This window comes from Pongo abelii, chromosome 12 (genome assembly GCF_028885655.2).
Source record: "Pongo abelii isolate AG06213 chromosome 12, NHGRI_mPonAbe1-v2.0_pri, whole genome shotgun sequence".
NCBI classification, from domain to species: Eukaryota; Metazoa; Chordata; class Mammalia; order Primates; family Hominidae; genus Pongo; species Pongo abelii.
Genome location: NC_071997.2, coordinates 38,966,115 through 38,980,150, shown reverse-complemented (window position 1 = coordinate 38,980,150; position 14,036 = coordinate 38,966,115). Strand labels below are relative to the sequence as shown.

The window sequence follows — 14,036 nt, the reverse complement described above, 5'->3', positions numbered from 1 at the left end:
TCCCAAGTAGCTGGGACAACAGGCGTGTACCACCACGCTCGGCTAATTTTTGTATTTTTGGTAGAGACAGGGTTTCACCATATTGCCAGGCTGGTGTTGAACTCCTGACCTCAAGTGATCTGCCCATCTTGGCCTCCCGAAGTGCTGGGATTACAAGCGTGAGCTACCGCTGCAGGCCCTACCTGGCTCCATCTATGTCCCCAAACCCTCATCCCTGGACACTTCCTGCCGCTCACTTTACATAGCCTAAGACGGACATACACAACACAGGCCCTCATCTCCATGCTGCTGCTCACGCTGACCTCTGCTGGGAAGGGCTTCCCTTCGCTAATGCTCACATCCTCAAACAACTCAGAAAACCTGTCCATACCTTCCTAGTCAACTCTCCTGCCTGGATCCCACACTCCTCCTCAGGGATCCTGTTATACATTCTCATTTACTCTGCGAGGATCATTTTATGAGCTCCTGTTTCTAACCTCGTGGAGGACAGGGACTAGATTCCTACTCATCTTTATGCTCCTTGGGCCTCTGCCTAGCAGACATACTAGATACCTAATAAAGTTTAGCTAAACTGAGGCCTATAGGAGGGGCACTGTTATTCCTTACCTCTGATAAGGAACAGGAAGCTCAGAATGAGGTTACATGGCTTTAAAAGTCACCCAAGGAAAAGTCTAGGAGGAAACCTAGAATGCAAAAGCACACCAGCTAAAATAAGTCTTCTTGACAGCAGAAGGCCTCTCAGAGCTAAGCATGGTGGGAACAGGGAACATGTCTATGTTTTTCCTCTGTTACCCTAAGCCTGACAAAGTGTTACACAGTGCACAGCAAGTGCTTAGCAAACATGGGCTGGCTCACTATGATTGTGGAGAGATCACTTTCATTTATAGACTATGTAAGAGTGGGTTTGCTTCTCTCCAGCAGATGGAGCTACAACCCTGTGTTATCTCCAGCTATGATCTGGGAACCCTGAGAGAAGAACCAGCCTTTTCCATCCAACCCTTGCCATGCTTCTTTTTGTCCTTTATCAGTCTCACTTAGAAACACCAACAACAGCCGGGTGCAGTGGTTCATGCCTGTAATCTCAGCACTTTGGGAGGCCGAGGCGGTCAGATTGAGGTCAGGAGTTCAAAATCAGCCTGGCCAACATGGTGAAACCTCATCTCTACTAAAAAATACAAGTTAGCCAGGCGTGGTGGTGGGCGCCTGTGATCCCAGTTACCCGGGAGGCTGAGGCAGGAGAATCGCTTGAACCCGGGAGGCAGAGGTTGCAGTGAGCCGAGATCACACCACTGCACTCCAGCCTGAGCGACAGAGTTAAGACTCCATCTCAAAAAAAAAAAAGAAACAGCAACAACAAAATAGCAGGATAAATGTTTTCCACAGACTATACTGAATGGACATAGATTTTTTTTAAAAAATTTGTTCAATGCCCAATATACTTGCGTATCTTTTCCTCCCGGGACTTTAAAAAAAATCTGGGATAATTTCACCCAACTTGATTTACCCAATCTATCAAGTGCTAATCAGTGTCTCCACCTTTATATACTCTTCATAGGTCCTTGTTATGAAAGTCACTTATAACCCAAAATGTTCATCATACTCATCTCTATGTATATGCCCTATGTCACTCGGGAAAACATTAGTTTACTAACCATCTCTCATTTAAAAACAAAACCCTTCGGGCCAGGCGTGGTGGCTCACACCTGTGGTCCCGGTACTTTGGGAGGCCTAGGCAGGCGGATCATCTGAGGTCAGGAGTTTGAGACCAGCCTGCCCAACATGGTGAGACCCCTCTCTACTAAAAAAAAAATACAAACATTAGCCAGGCGTGGTGGTGCGCGCCTGTAATCCCAGCTACTCAGGAGGCTGAGGCAGGAGAACTGCTTGAACTCAGGAGGCAGAGGTTGGAGTGAGCCGAGATCACGCCACCGCACTCCAGCCTGGGCAATAAGAATGAAACTCCATCTCAAAAACAAAACAAAACAAAACAAAACAAAACCACCCCTTTTTAATATATTCTAACCATTGTCTTAAAGGATTTGAGCTTCTAAATAGAATATAAAAGAACAATTAAGGGCAAAATGTTCATAGGTGGTGGTAATGTTAGTACCACCTATGAAAGTAAAGCATAAAGTCCAAGCAAATTTCATCCTTCACTCAATTTATAATTTCATGGCATTCCCAGAAAACTTAGTGCTTATTGAAACTGTTGAAAAGTACTTCATGATGGTATCTTTTTATTTTATTTTTATTTTGAGACAACATCTTGTTCTGTTGCCCAGGCCTTAGTGCCCACGCAGTGGTGTGATCTTGGCTCACTGAAACCTCTGCCTCCTGGATTCAAACGATCTTTCCACCTTAGCCTCCCAAGTAGCTGGGACTGCAGGCACGTGCCACCACACCTAGCAAATTTTCGTATTTTTAGTAGAAATGGGGTTTCATCATGTTGGCCAGGCTGGTCTTGAACTCCTGGACTCAAGTGATCCACCGACCTTGGCCTCCCAAAGTGCTGGGATTACATGTGTGAGCCACCGTGCCCAGCCAATGATACCTGAAACAGACATCAACCTAAACCTGATGATGTCAACCTAAACACAGTAGGTTCTATGTTCATCATTATACAAAGCTGTTTTTCTTTCTTATGTTTTTAACCAGCATCAAAGTCCTGTGGATGCATACTTCATGACATTCAGCATCTCTGGCCTCGGTTCATTTAGTGCCTATGGTACCCCTTCCCTCAAACCATTGAGATAAACTAAAAATGCTCCACTAGTTCCCACTTGCTCCTTAGGGAACAGTTCCAGATCCGCTGAGGACGACAGACCCAGAGGATTTCTAAGGCCATTAAGCATTAATGCCAAAAGTACTCACTAAAGTACGTAAGGGAACCACTTGTCAGGGTTTGACTTAACTCATTAATATTATACAACATTGAATACTATTAAAATTAAAGCACTGTAACTAAATTCATTTAGAAACTTTACATTTTAATCAAGGAAGTCCCCAATTTGAAATATTTTCAAACTCTGACTATATCAAGAAAACAGTGTCATCATATAGCAAGTTTTTTTTGTTTGTTTGTTTGTTTTTGAGATGGAGTTTCACTCTTGTTGCCCAGGCTGGAGTCCAATGGCACAATCTTGGCTCACTGTAACCTCTGCCTCCTGGGTTCAAGCAATTCTCTTGCCTCAGCCTCCCTAGTAGCTGGGATTACAGGCATGAGCCACCACTCCCGAGTAATTTTGTATTTTTAGTAGAGATGGGGTTTCACCATGTTGGTCAGACTGGTCTTGAACTCCTGACCTCAGGTGATCTGCCTGCCTCGGCCTCCCAAAGTGCTAGGATTACAGGCATGAGTCACCGTGCCCAGCCTATAGCAAGCCTCTTCTAAACATAATAACATCTAAGAAAGAGCCCTAAGTAGCAGCACTTAGTCCTAAAAGCCCCTAAGCTCTGGGGGCCTTTCTGAGTTTGGGAAAGCTACTATAAAAGAAAAATCTGAGGAACAATACAATTTCAAAGAGTTTATTTGAGTAAGAAGCAATTCATGAATTGGGGAACACCAGACCAAAAAAGTTTTAGTGTCCCAATGACAAAAAGTCAGAGACAAGTATTTACCGGGAAACGCAGAAGCAAAATAAAGAAATTATTTGATTGATTTGAAATTACAGAATTGCCTTTTTTTAGGTACCTTGTTGGAAAGCCCCTAGTCACTCAGTCATATGTTAGTTGGCAGCTTACGACTGGCTGGGGTTAAGTTTTACTTCTAACATAAACATTTATCAAAATGACTCTACTTGTTCTGCTTATGTCTGCAATTTAAGCAAGGCTGAGGTAACATATGAGGCCTAACTGGTTTTGTGTGCTCAGAGATTGCACAGGCCTGGTCTTCATTTTAACTTCCTTTAACAATACTCATTCCAATATCCACTCAGACCCAAACCTGCCTAAGGTAGGGGAGCAGAAGGAAGCACGTTGCAAATTCCATGGCAATACTGTGAGAAGATTCTAGCAGCCCAGGGACACGAAAAGAGAGGAACAACCTTGGCAGAGGCCACGATGCTGGAGTGAGAGGGCCCTGATGGCAGAGCTGGAACCCCACAAGTAATTTAATGGGGAAGTGTTGTTCATACCCAAGTATTCTTAAATTAAATGTGGTCTGCTTAGATACTCCAACTTATTACTTCATAACTGAATGAAAGCCCCATTCCCCTCCTGAAACTCTCTCTCCCCCATGCAAGGGACCACTATGCACACAGTGGTTCTAGTCCAAGCCAGAAACATGAGAGTCGTCTTCAACAACTTAATCATCCTCACACACCTCCCAATGTCCAGCTGCAAAGTCCTTTCTTCTCTGCCTCTTAACTGTCTCTGAATCTATTTACTACTTTATATCTGTACAGGCCACACCTACTTCTGGCACCATCACCTCTTATGTGGATTAATGCAACAGCCTTCTAACTGGCCTCTGAACATCCACTCTTTCCTAATCACTGCTCCCAAACCACCTCTTCTCTGAGCTACTGTAACACTGCCTTCTGGGTGGTCATGTCATCCACATGGGTATCCATGTCGTCCACTCTCTGTTTCAGGTAACAGATCTAGTTGTCCTGACCACCTAACAGTCACCTACCTTGACTGACTAGGCATGGTGCTTCTTCCTATCCCCTGGCCACAATGACTGGTCCTGGTCCATTTGGACAATGGACTTGAACTAAGTTAATCAGATACTGTTTCTCAAAGACTAGAAATCTGAGCAGAGACTAACACCCTGCAGTTAGAGGAAGTCAACTCAGAGCACTGCTCTATAGAGACATCCCACAAGTTCTGCAGAGACACCAAGAAAGCCCTAGTTGTTTGCCCTTCTCAGAGACCTGTAAGTTCAGCCCATTCTTCAACTCTGGGAGCAACCCCACTATTTTTCCAGTAAATTTCTTTGAAGCTTCTGTTTGCCTGAGTCTATTCCTGTTGTTGATAATCAAGGAAACTACAGTGCCAGTAAAAACGGACCTGGCTGTCCTTGCTTCCACCCGGCATCTCCCAGCTCCGGCCCTCACAGCCCAGGCTACAGCCCTGCGGATCTGCCTGTCACATCTCAACAGCCCTCCTGGCCTGGTGCCTCTTGTCTTCCTCCCTAAACTCTTCTTGGGATGATTCCCGTTCACACTCGGACTCAGTCAAGAGGTCACTTCCTCTGGGAAGTTCTCTGGAAGGCCCTCTTGCTCCACAGGAATTTGCCTGTGTCCTTTAGTCTGACCTCAAGTTACAAGTGATGATTCCTGTTCACAGCTGTGCCCCATGCCAGTCATGCCTGGCAGAGGGCAGGCTCGCTGTGAATACTGTCAAACAAATGAGCAAATGAGGAAATCAGAAACACTTCAAATGAGTATTCAGGGAAGTGTAACACAAGTTTAAAAATAAATGTATTTCTCTGGAATCAAGAGACTCTAGACATCCAATATTAAATTCATTATATTTTAATATTAATTCATACTCCAAATCATTTGACTATGTTTTTGCTTTCTGAAAATTCTTAAGTTGTGCACTTAAGATTTGTGCACTCTTGTATATTACACATTAATAAAATTTTTAAAAACACATTTAACATCACTGAAAACCATAGATATAGACTAGTAATAAGTTCATATGCTTGGAAACATTATATAGTGGTAGAAGGTACACTGACTACAAGTAAAATTATAGTCTTAATCATGCCACTTACTATAAGAGCTGTGACATCTTGGTTCGATAAAAATTCTTTATATTCAGCTTTAATATCCATAAAATAACATAATTACCATTTTGTCCAAATCTCAGGGCTACAGAATAGATTTTTTAAAATCATAAAGGTGAAAATTCAAATATAAGTTGTTTTTGTTACAAAATTCGGAATCATCTCAAAATGAATGTTAGTTAAACCAGTAAAAAAAAATTGGACTTTGGAAAACACAACACTTTGGCATGAAACTGCCTACAAAATCCCATGAATGCATACCAAAAAGTGATATAGGATAATGAATCCAGGATGCTAACCTGAAATTTAAGACTAAATTTATTCTTGAGGAACAAAAAAAGGATATCCCTACATCATCATTTTTCTTTGTAAACTAGATTTAAAAATTACTTACATTTCATGACCAGGCGCAGTGGCTCGCGCCTGGAATCCCAGCACTTTGGGAGGCCGAGGCGGGCGGATCACGAGGTCAGGAGATCGAGACCATCCTGGCTAACACGGTGAAACCCCATCTCTACTAAAAATACAAAAAAATTAGCCGGGCATGGTGGTGGGCACCTGTAGTCCCAGCTACTTGGGAGGCTGAGGCAGGAGAATGGCGTGAACCTGGGAGGCGGAGCTTGCAGTGAGCTGAGATCATGTCACTGCATTCTAGCCTGGGCAACAGTGGGAGACTCCGTCTCCAAAAAAAAAAAAAAAATTATTTACATTTCATGAACTAAGACAAACATTTCTTAAGCTTATGATAACTGAAATGCTTTTAAGAGTTCAGCTAAGGCATTAACCTTCTGGCTGCAGTAATCTCAGAGAAGGGGGTGGAGGAAAGCGCAGATATTCCTTATTTCATGTGGTGGAGATATTATAACATTTAAAACTATTTCAAAATAAGTGCTTGCATTTAAAGAGAGTATAACAAAATATGAATGGATGTACAGATTAAAAATGTATGAAACACATCTTTACATATACACATGCTAATAAGCTCTTAAAAATAATTTAATGATAAAATGAACCATAATTAGAAATGGTGACTAATTGGCAATTTTATTGTATACCTCTCTATAGTATCAAAACACACAGGCTGGGCGTGGTGGCTCATGCCTGTAATCCCAGCACTTTGGGAGGCCGAGGCGGGTGGATCACAAGGTCAGGAGTTCAAGACCAGCCTGGCCAAGATGGTGAAACCCCATCTCTATTAAAAAATACAAAAATTAGCCAGGCACGGTGGCAGGCATCTATAATCCCAGCTACTCGGGAGGCTGAGGCAGGAGAATCACTTGAACCTGGGAGGCGGAGGTTGCAGTGAGCTGAGACTGTGCCACTGCACTCTAACCTGGGTGACAGAACAAGACAAGACTCCGTCTCAAAAAACAAAACAAAACAAAACAAAACATGCAATCTCAGAATAGCATTTAACAGTCACATGGTAAGAGGAGAGAACAGATGGGCAAGACTTTATTTCTCAGAAAAAACAGATTTTCATTTTTTAACTGCTGAGCCAAAATACTTTATTAAGTTCCCAGAAATGCTAAACAGCTTTGTAAGAACATCTGAAGCACCTTTTTTCTCTCTTACTTAAAAAATAAAGTACTACAATATAGAGAGGTTCATGTTTGTTAAGAATGTAAAATACAGTTTAAGAGTGTAAAAACATTTAGTTATTGTAAAAATTAACTTTTGAGCAAATGTAAGTGTTAACCTACCCTTACCCACTTTGTACCATTAAAATAGGGGTAAGCAGAAAACAAATACATACACATTGAAAACTTCCATTTTCATTTCAGTGAATATTTACCCAATGACTACCACATCACTAACTGCTGTAAGTACGGGGCACATAAGGATAAATAAGGCAGAGCCCGGAGTAACTTCCTAGACTGCGATGTACACACAAAACATATTGCAATATTCTGTGATACAGCAGAGGCAGCATCTGCAAAGCGCTGCGAAATGCAGAAGCAGCAAGAAAGGCCTAGGCCTTACCGGGTTCATCACGGAAGTGAGTCTGTATTAGCCGTGGTTCACAAAGTGGGAGAGGGAAAGGGAATTCTCAGGGAGTAACTTGAAAGAGCACTGACTTAGCAGTGTGTCAGGCACTGTGCTAGCTTCTCAGGCAACAGCAATAAGACTCAGTTAACTGGTTTCAAATGAGCTTATAGTTCAAGGGAGACAAAAGAAAAGGTCAATCATAAAACATGTTGAGTGCACTCACAGTTCTGAGAGATTGTACTGTTTTCTGGAAGTTTAAAACCCATTTTCAAGGAATTTGGACATACTAGTGAAGATCAAACAATGGTATAAGGAAATGTGAAGCTGTGGCAGCTATGAGCATCCCTGTTTGGGATGGCCATAAACTCCTGTTGGCACGTTCCCTCCTACCTCAGGGAGTTCTCCCTGTCCTTGAATCCTGATTGCTCTGTACCTCTTTTTAGGATATTTACCAAATGTTGCCATGTATCAAGATACATCTGAGACTTATTTACTCTTCCCTACTAGATTATAACCTCTGAGACTGGGAACTTTGTCCCTTAGCTTCTTAGCCACTGTAATGTGAGGCATAAGGTTCACTCTAAAGGGCACTTTAACTTGTGGCCGGGCACGGTGGCTCACGCCTGTAATCCCAGCACTCTGGGAGGCCGAGGCAGGAAGATCATGAGGTCAGGAGTTTGAGACCAGCCTGGCCAATATGGTGAAACCCTGTCTCTACTAAAAATACAAAAATTAGTCCGGTGTGGTGGCACGTGCTTGTAATCCCAGCTACTCGGGAGGCTGAGGCAGAAGAATCGCTTGAACCTGGGAGGCGGAGGTTGCAGTGAGCCAAGATCATGCCACTGCACTCCAGCCTGGGCAAGAGAGCAAGACTCCATCTCAAAAAAAAAAAAAAAAAAAAAAAACTTGTTAGCCAGTGAGGCACACGCCTGTAATTCCAGCTACTCAGAAGGCTGAGGCAGGAGGATTGCTTGAGCCCAGGATTGAGACCAGCCTGGGCAATACAGTGAGACCCTGTCTCAACAAAACAAAACAAAACAAAATAAAACTTGCTGAGTTGACCCATAACTGGTACTGATCCACTATGACAAGTTCTATTCTATTCCTTTTGCAGGAATGAATAAAACCTAATACCTATTAGCTCTTCTTCAGTCAAGGTGATGATCTTAAAGACTTCAAAAAATTTTTTTCACATACATAAATACTAAAACCTTATCAAGAACAGTACTAAAATGAGTAGGAAAACCCAGTAACTGCTAAGTCTCTGTCACTGCTTCCAGACTAACACTGACATGAAGACCAGGCCTTTCCCCACTCCCAGGTATAGAAAGAAGACTTCAAGTCCTGGCCCCAGGTTCCGGCTTCCTGATCAGGTGCAAGCACACCTGCCTATTAATATTATCTTGCTGCTTTTTTCTGTCCTGTTGGCAACCTCTTGGTTTGGTTTTGGCTACAAAATAAAAAATGCTGTATCACATGCCATCCAAATAGCCAAAATGAATATTACCATGCACACACACACACAAACGCACAAAAGGAGAAAGACTAAACAACCCTGATGACTCAGGATTGATTTCTGCAATAGTTATTACAAATCAAAACATAAAAAATATTTTCAAGAATAAAAATAAACGATGCCTAAAAGGAAGCTGGAGAACAAGAGGTGGGCTGCAGCAAACCCTGCACCTCTAACATCAGTGTTCACCCAGACCACTTAGCCCAATAACCTGACTGTGACTAAGTGGTGACAAATACAGGAATTTGGAGTAAGAAAATGCACCAGAGCAAAAGGGCCTCCACATTAAATTTCAAGAAGAATGTTCTCTGATGAAAGAGAAAGGAAGAGCTAGAAACATCTGGATGGCTAACACGCTTTAAACAAAGAAGTAACAGCACCTGCTGGGCTGAAGCTCTGTGAGCCGTAAGGGCAGCAAATCTCTACTATTTCAGCTAACTGAGAGGACTCAGGTTTCACAGCCATCAACACCACGTTGGCTAACTCTTTTGCATTTTTTTTGAAGAATGGTTAGCTCACATTCTAACGAGCATATAACAATGTTTGTAAGAGGATCAAAAAACACATAACCTCAGGCTGAAAAACCCCACCTCCATCCTCCCCAACCTTGGAGGGGAAGTTACAAATGATTAAACAAACTAGCTAGGAAAAAAAAAAGGGTGAGAGAAGTTATTTGTAAGATTGAGAACCCCAAGAGTGTTGAGGCGTGTTACTAAGAAATATAACCTACAATGAGAAACAGCAGGTAATACTTCAAAAGAAGAGTATCCTGCCAAATTTCGAAGGACACTTATACGAATTATTAAATTTCAACCTAAAACATAGCAAGGCACGGTAAAAATAAAAATGATATTTAGTTAGTCCCCAACTCAATGACCAAAAATCTGAAGGAGAATCTATATTATGTTTCCAACCCTGGAATACATTTTCCATAAAAGCCATATAGTAAATTCCATATAAATAAAATCATGACCAATCCCCAAAAGCTCCCTTCATCAAAAAAATGTAGCTGAAAAAGGAGATGGGGTAGCAGCAATCAGGGACATGAAAACCAAAGAGTCTGGTTCAGGTCTTTACTCTGGTTTACCGGGAATGATGACCTTGGACAAATTATTTAACATCTGTGGGCTTCACATTTCTCATCTGTAAAATAGGTATAGTAATACCTGCCTGCCAATTTTATGTAGTGTACAAGCTCAAATGAGACTAGAATACTTACTAGTTATAAACAGTCATCATCCCTACTCTTCCTCCTCTCTAACCCAATTGAAGGCTGGTGGAGGAGGTAAGGCGGCACAGAAGCAGTGGGAGGTTCAGCAGCCATGACCTCGGGTGAAAGGTTTGAGTCAGAGCTCTCAGAGTTTGCAGAAGGTAACTCTTGGGCAGTGGAGAGCAGCCAGATGAGAAAAAAGCCCCAGCAAATGCTGCTGTCATATACAAGGAGAGCTGTCTCTAAGCACCAGGTCATTCATAAGCAGGGAATAACCTACACATCCTTAACTTCAAAGTGCTTGAACAAAAGCAATGCCTTTTTCCCAAAGCTTTAATCTCTTCTTTTTTGAAAGCCCCTTCCCTGATCTTGTCTAGCTTTTCATGTCCCCTAGAGAAATTTCATGCATTTAAAAATGGAAACTCCCTTACAAAACTCATGTACTTCATACCCTTAGGAAAAAGGTATTTAAAGCCTTGAAAAATATCCAGACCTAATCATCAAAAGCAAAATCCACATATAAATTCCACCTTCCCATTCCCAAACTGATTTCCACTTTTTTTGGGGGGGCGGGGGAGGGGGGGATTCAGGCATCTTTTAAACCAAGAGCATGCAAAGTGAGTAAAGACTATAAAGCATAATAGAAAAAGCCACATTTATTATCAGCCATTCCCTAGCTGAATGGCGTGAGGAGAGTCCCTAACCTCAGTGAGTTCCTCAAAACTGCAGGACCTCGCCTCTGCTGCTCCAAGTGCTTCTCTTCCTCAGCCTGATCTTGGCCCAAGGTCACCTCAGAGAAGACTTCCAAGATCAACTGACTTCAATATGTAATCGTTGCCTACTGTCCCCTACACCCTTCTCTAGCTTATTCCTCCATACTGTTGATCACCATCTAATATGCTATATGCTTTATTTGTTTATGATGTGTCTCTACCATCCCTAACAAGGACATAAGCACCATGAAGATGGAGAGTTCTGTCTGCTCTGCTTCCTGCTGTATCCCTAGAGCCAAGCACACGCCTGGTCTCTACCAGGCACTCAGAAATATTTGTTAAATAATACATGATTACAAGTGAGGTAATTCATCCCTGCAGTGGGGCTAATACCACTTACTTTGCAGGGCTGTTTTGAGGATCACCTAGAAATAAAAAATAAAAATGCTTTGCCCATCAGCTGGTGTATCGTTAAGTATTCAAGAGCAACTGTTAGTTTCCTTTCATTTCTTAGGCCAAAATAACTGGCTAAAAGCTGCAGAACATTCCAAATGGGAAACTCTAAAAGCATGGCCAAAAGATCACTGTACCCAGTAGAAAAAGAAAAGAAAAGAAAAGAAAACGGGAGGAGCAGGACTGCTGATCAGTATTGCTCAGTGTGGCCCATGAATCACAAAGTTTTGTAATCACTCTGCAATAAAATCAGCGCAGAAGTTGAGAGTAAGTATTTAGAAACTTACCAATGTGACACAGAAATTTTATATCTGCTGAATATAAAGAGAAACAACTGGGACTTGTATTCATATGACTTTTTTTATTTTTCTAGCATCCCATTTTAATTGTCTTTTACAGAAGTGTCACTTAACAATAGACTAGAAATTATTTTTTAAAATCCTTGTTCTTCACCAGTTTGGGAAGCACCGACAAGCATACACTCAGTCTGATGTGGCCCAGGAAGCTGTGGAACAGCAACAAAGCTAACACACAATACAAGTTTACTACTGCAATTTATGTGGGTTCTAGGACAAGAGAGACCTGGATGACAGAAGGGTGGGGAGGCAGGTTCAGCGGCCAGTTCCAGAATGTTAGAGAATTCTCTAAGACAGTGTTTCTCAGAATGTTTTCCTATACTTCCAAGACCACCCGACTTCAATGTGTAATCGTTGCCTACTGTCACCTACACCTTTCTCTAGCTTATTCCTCCTCTACACATCAAGAGCAAAAGAGTCAGGCTGGGCGTAGTGGCTCACGCATGTAATCCCAGCACTTTGGGAGGCCGAGGCGGGTGGGACACAAGGTCAGGAGTTCGAGATCCACCTGGCCAACATGGTGAAACTCTGTCTCTACTAAAAATACAAAAAATTAGCTGGGCGTGGTAATCCTGCCTGTAATCTCAGATACTCAGGAGGCTGAGACAGGAGAATCACTTGAATCTGGGAGGCAGAGGTTGCAGTGAGCTGAGACTGCACCACTGCACTCCAGCCTGGGCAACAGAGCAAGACTCTGCCTCAAAAAAAAAAAAAAAAGCAAAAGAGTCCCAGAGACCAAGGGAGAGAAGGATTACAAAGGGTTATGCTCATTTTCTTGACTGTGGTAACAATGTCATGGGTCAGAACTTATATTGTAAAATTGAATACAAGTAGCTTATTGTATGTAAATTGTATTTCAGCGAAGGGAAGTTTAAGGAAGGGAGAGGAGAACAGTAAGACACAACAGACATGTATACACAGTCAGGATTAGGAAATAAATTCCATGATAAAAAAGCCCAGTCCCTCAAATCCTCTTTCAAAATAACTTTTCTAGTGGCTTTATAATAGGCCACTCATGATACAACCAGTATTTAGACATAAGCTCAACATGCATTCATGTATATTATTACAGTTTTGGCATTGCTACACTAAATGCATATTTTCCAACAGAACATCCTCTTACCCATCCTTTTTAAAATATAAAAGCCCATGGTTCCTTTATAATATAAAGGTCCAGTTGAGCTCTGGAAGAGCAGCTGGGGCTCAATGAGACACATTTCAAGACAGTTTCTCAAGTGCCTGTCCCTACATTGAACAGTTTTCCTCAACAGCATTAAGCCCATGTCCCCATCTGTATTTTCTTATCATACAGAATTATGTGCTAAATTGTCAGAAACTGAAAAGTGAGTCTTCAATGAAAGAAAAGATTAAACGTTTAAGATTCACTGTCTAAAACACTCATTCCTACTTCTGTCACAGCATTAGTAAGCTTTTATACTATTCATAAAAGACTGCTTTGTTCACAATAAAATGTTATTCCAATGTAAGGTATCACAACTTTTTTTAAGACTATTTATTGTCCCACTTTAGATGAGTAACATGGATTCCGTGCAATTATGTACGCCCATGTTTATTTTCAAAGAGGTATATTTCCTGTTTGCAAATAGCTCAAGGAGAATGTCCAGCACACTGGGAACAGTAGTGGACTGTGGCTCAAAACATCCACGATCACTGTTCACACTAACATGAGCAACAGCGTCACTTTCACGGAGCCTCTTGCTATTTACATGTCAGATGCAATGTGTGGAAGACCCAGACCTGTAAAGTTTACATAATCTTTAGCTCTCAGTTTCTCCACCCTTAAAAAGATCTTTCTCCTCCCTCCAGATAACCTCAAAAAGTTATCTAGAAAGACAACCTTATATCTTATGATTACTACTATTACCACTGGTATCATAAATATTTACCATTATTTATAAACATTCTGTCTTCTCTACTGCACTCTAAGCTTCTTGAGGGAAGGGTGCATAATATTTACATCCCTCCCAATAAACAGTATATGTAATAATATCTGATGCAGAGAGGAAAGGAAAAAAGATACAAATAAGATTTCTATAACTGATTA

General features: G+C 41.7%; 1 protein-coding gene across 3 annotated transcripts in view; it reads right to left on the bottom strand.

Annotated features, from left to right (window-relative positions):
• LIMS1 (LIM zinc finger domain containing 1) overlaps window positions 1–14,036 on the bottom strand; it is a 150,597-nt gene that overhangs the window by 99,842 nt on the left and 36,719 nt on the right. The gene's annotated exons all lie outside the window — the stretch shown is intronic.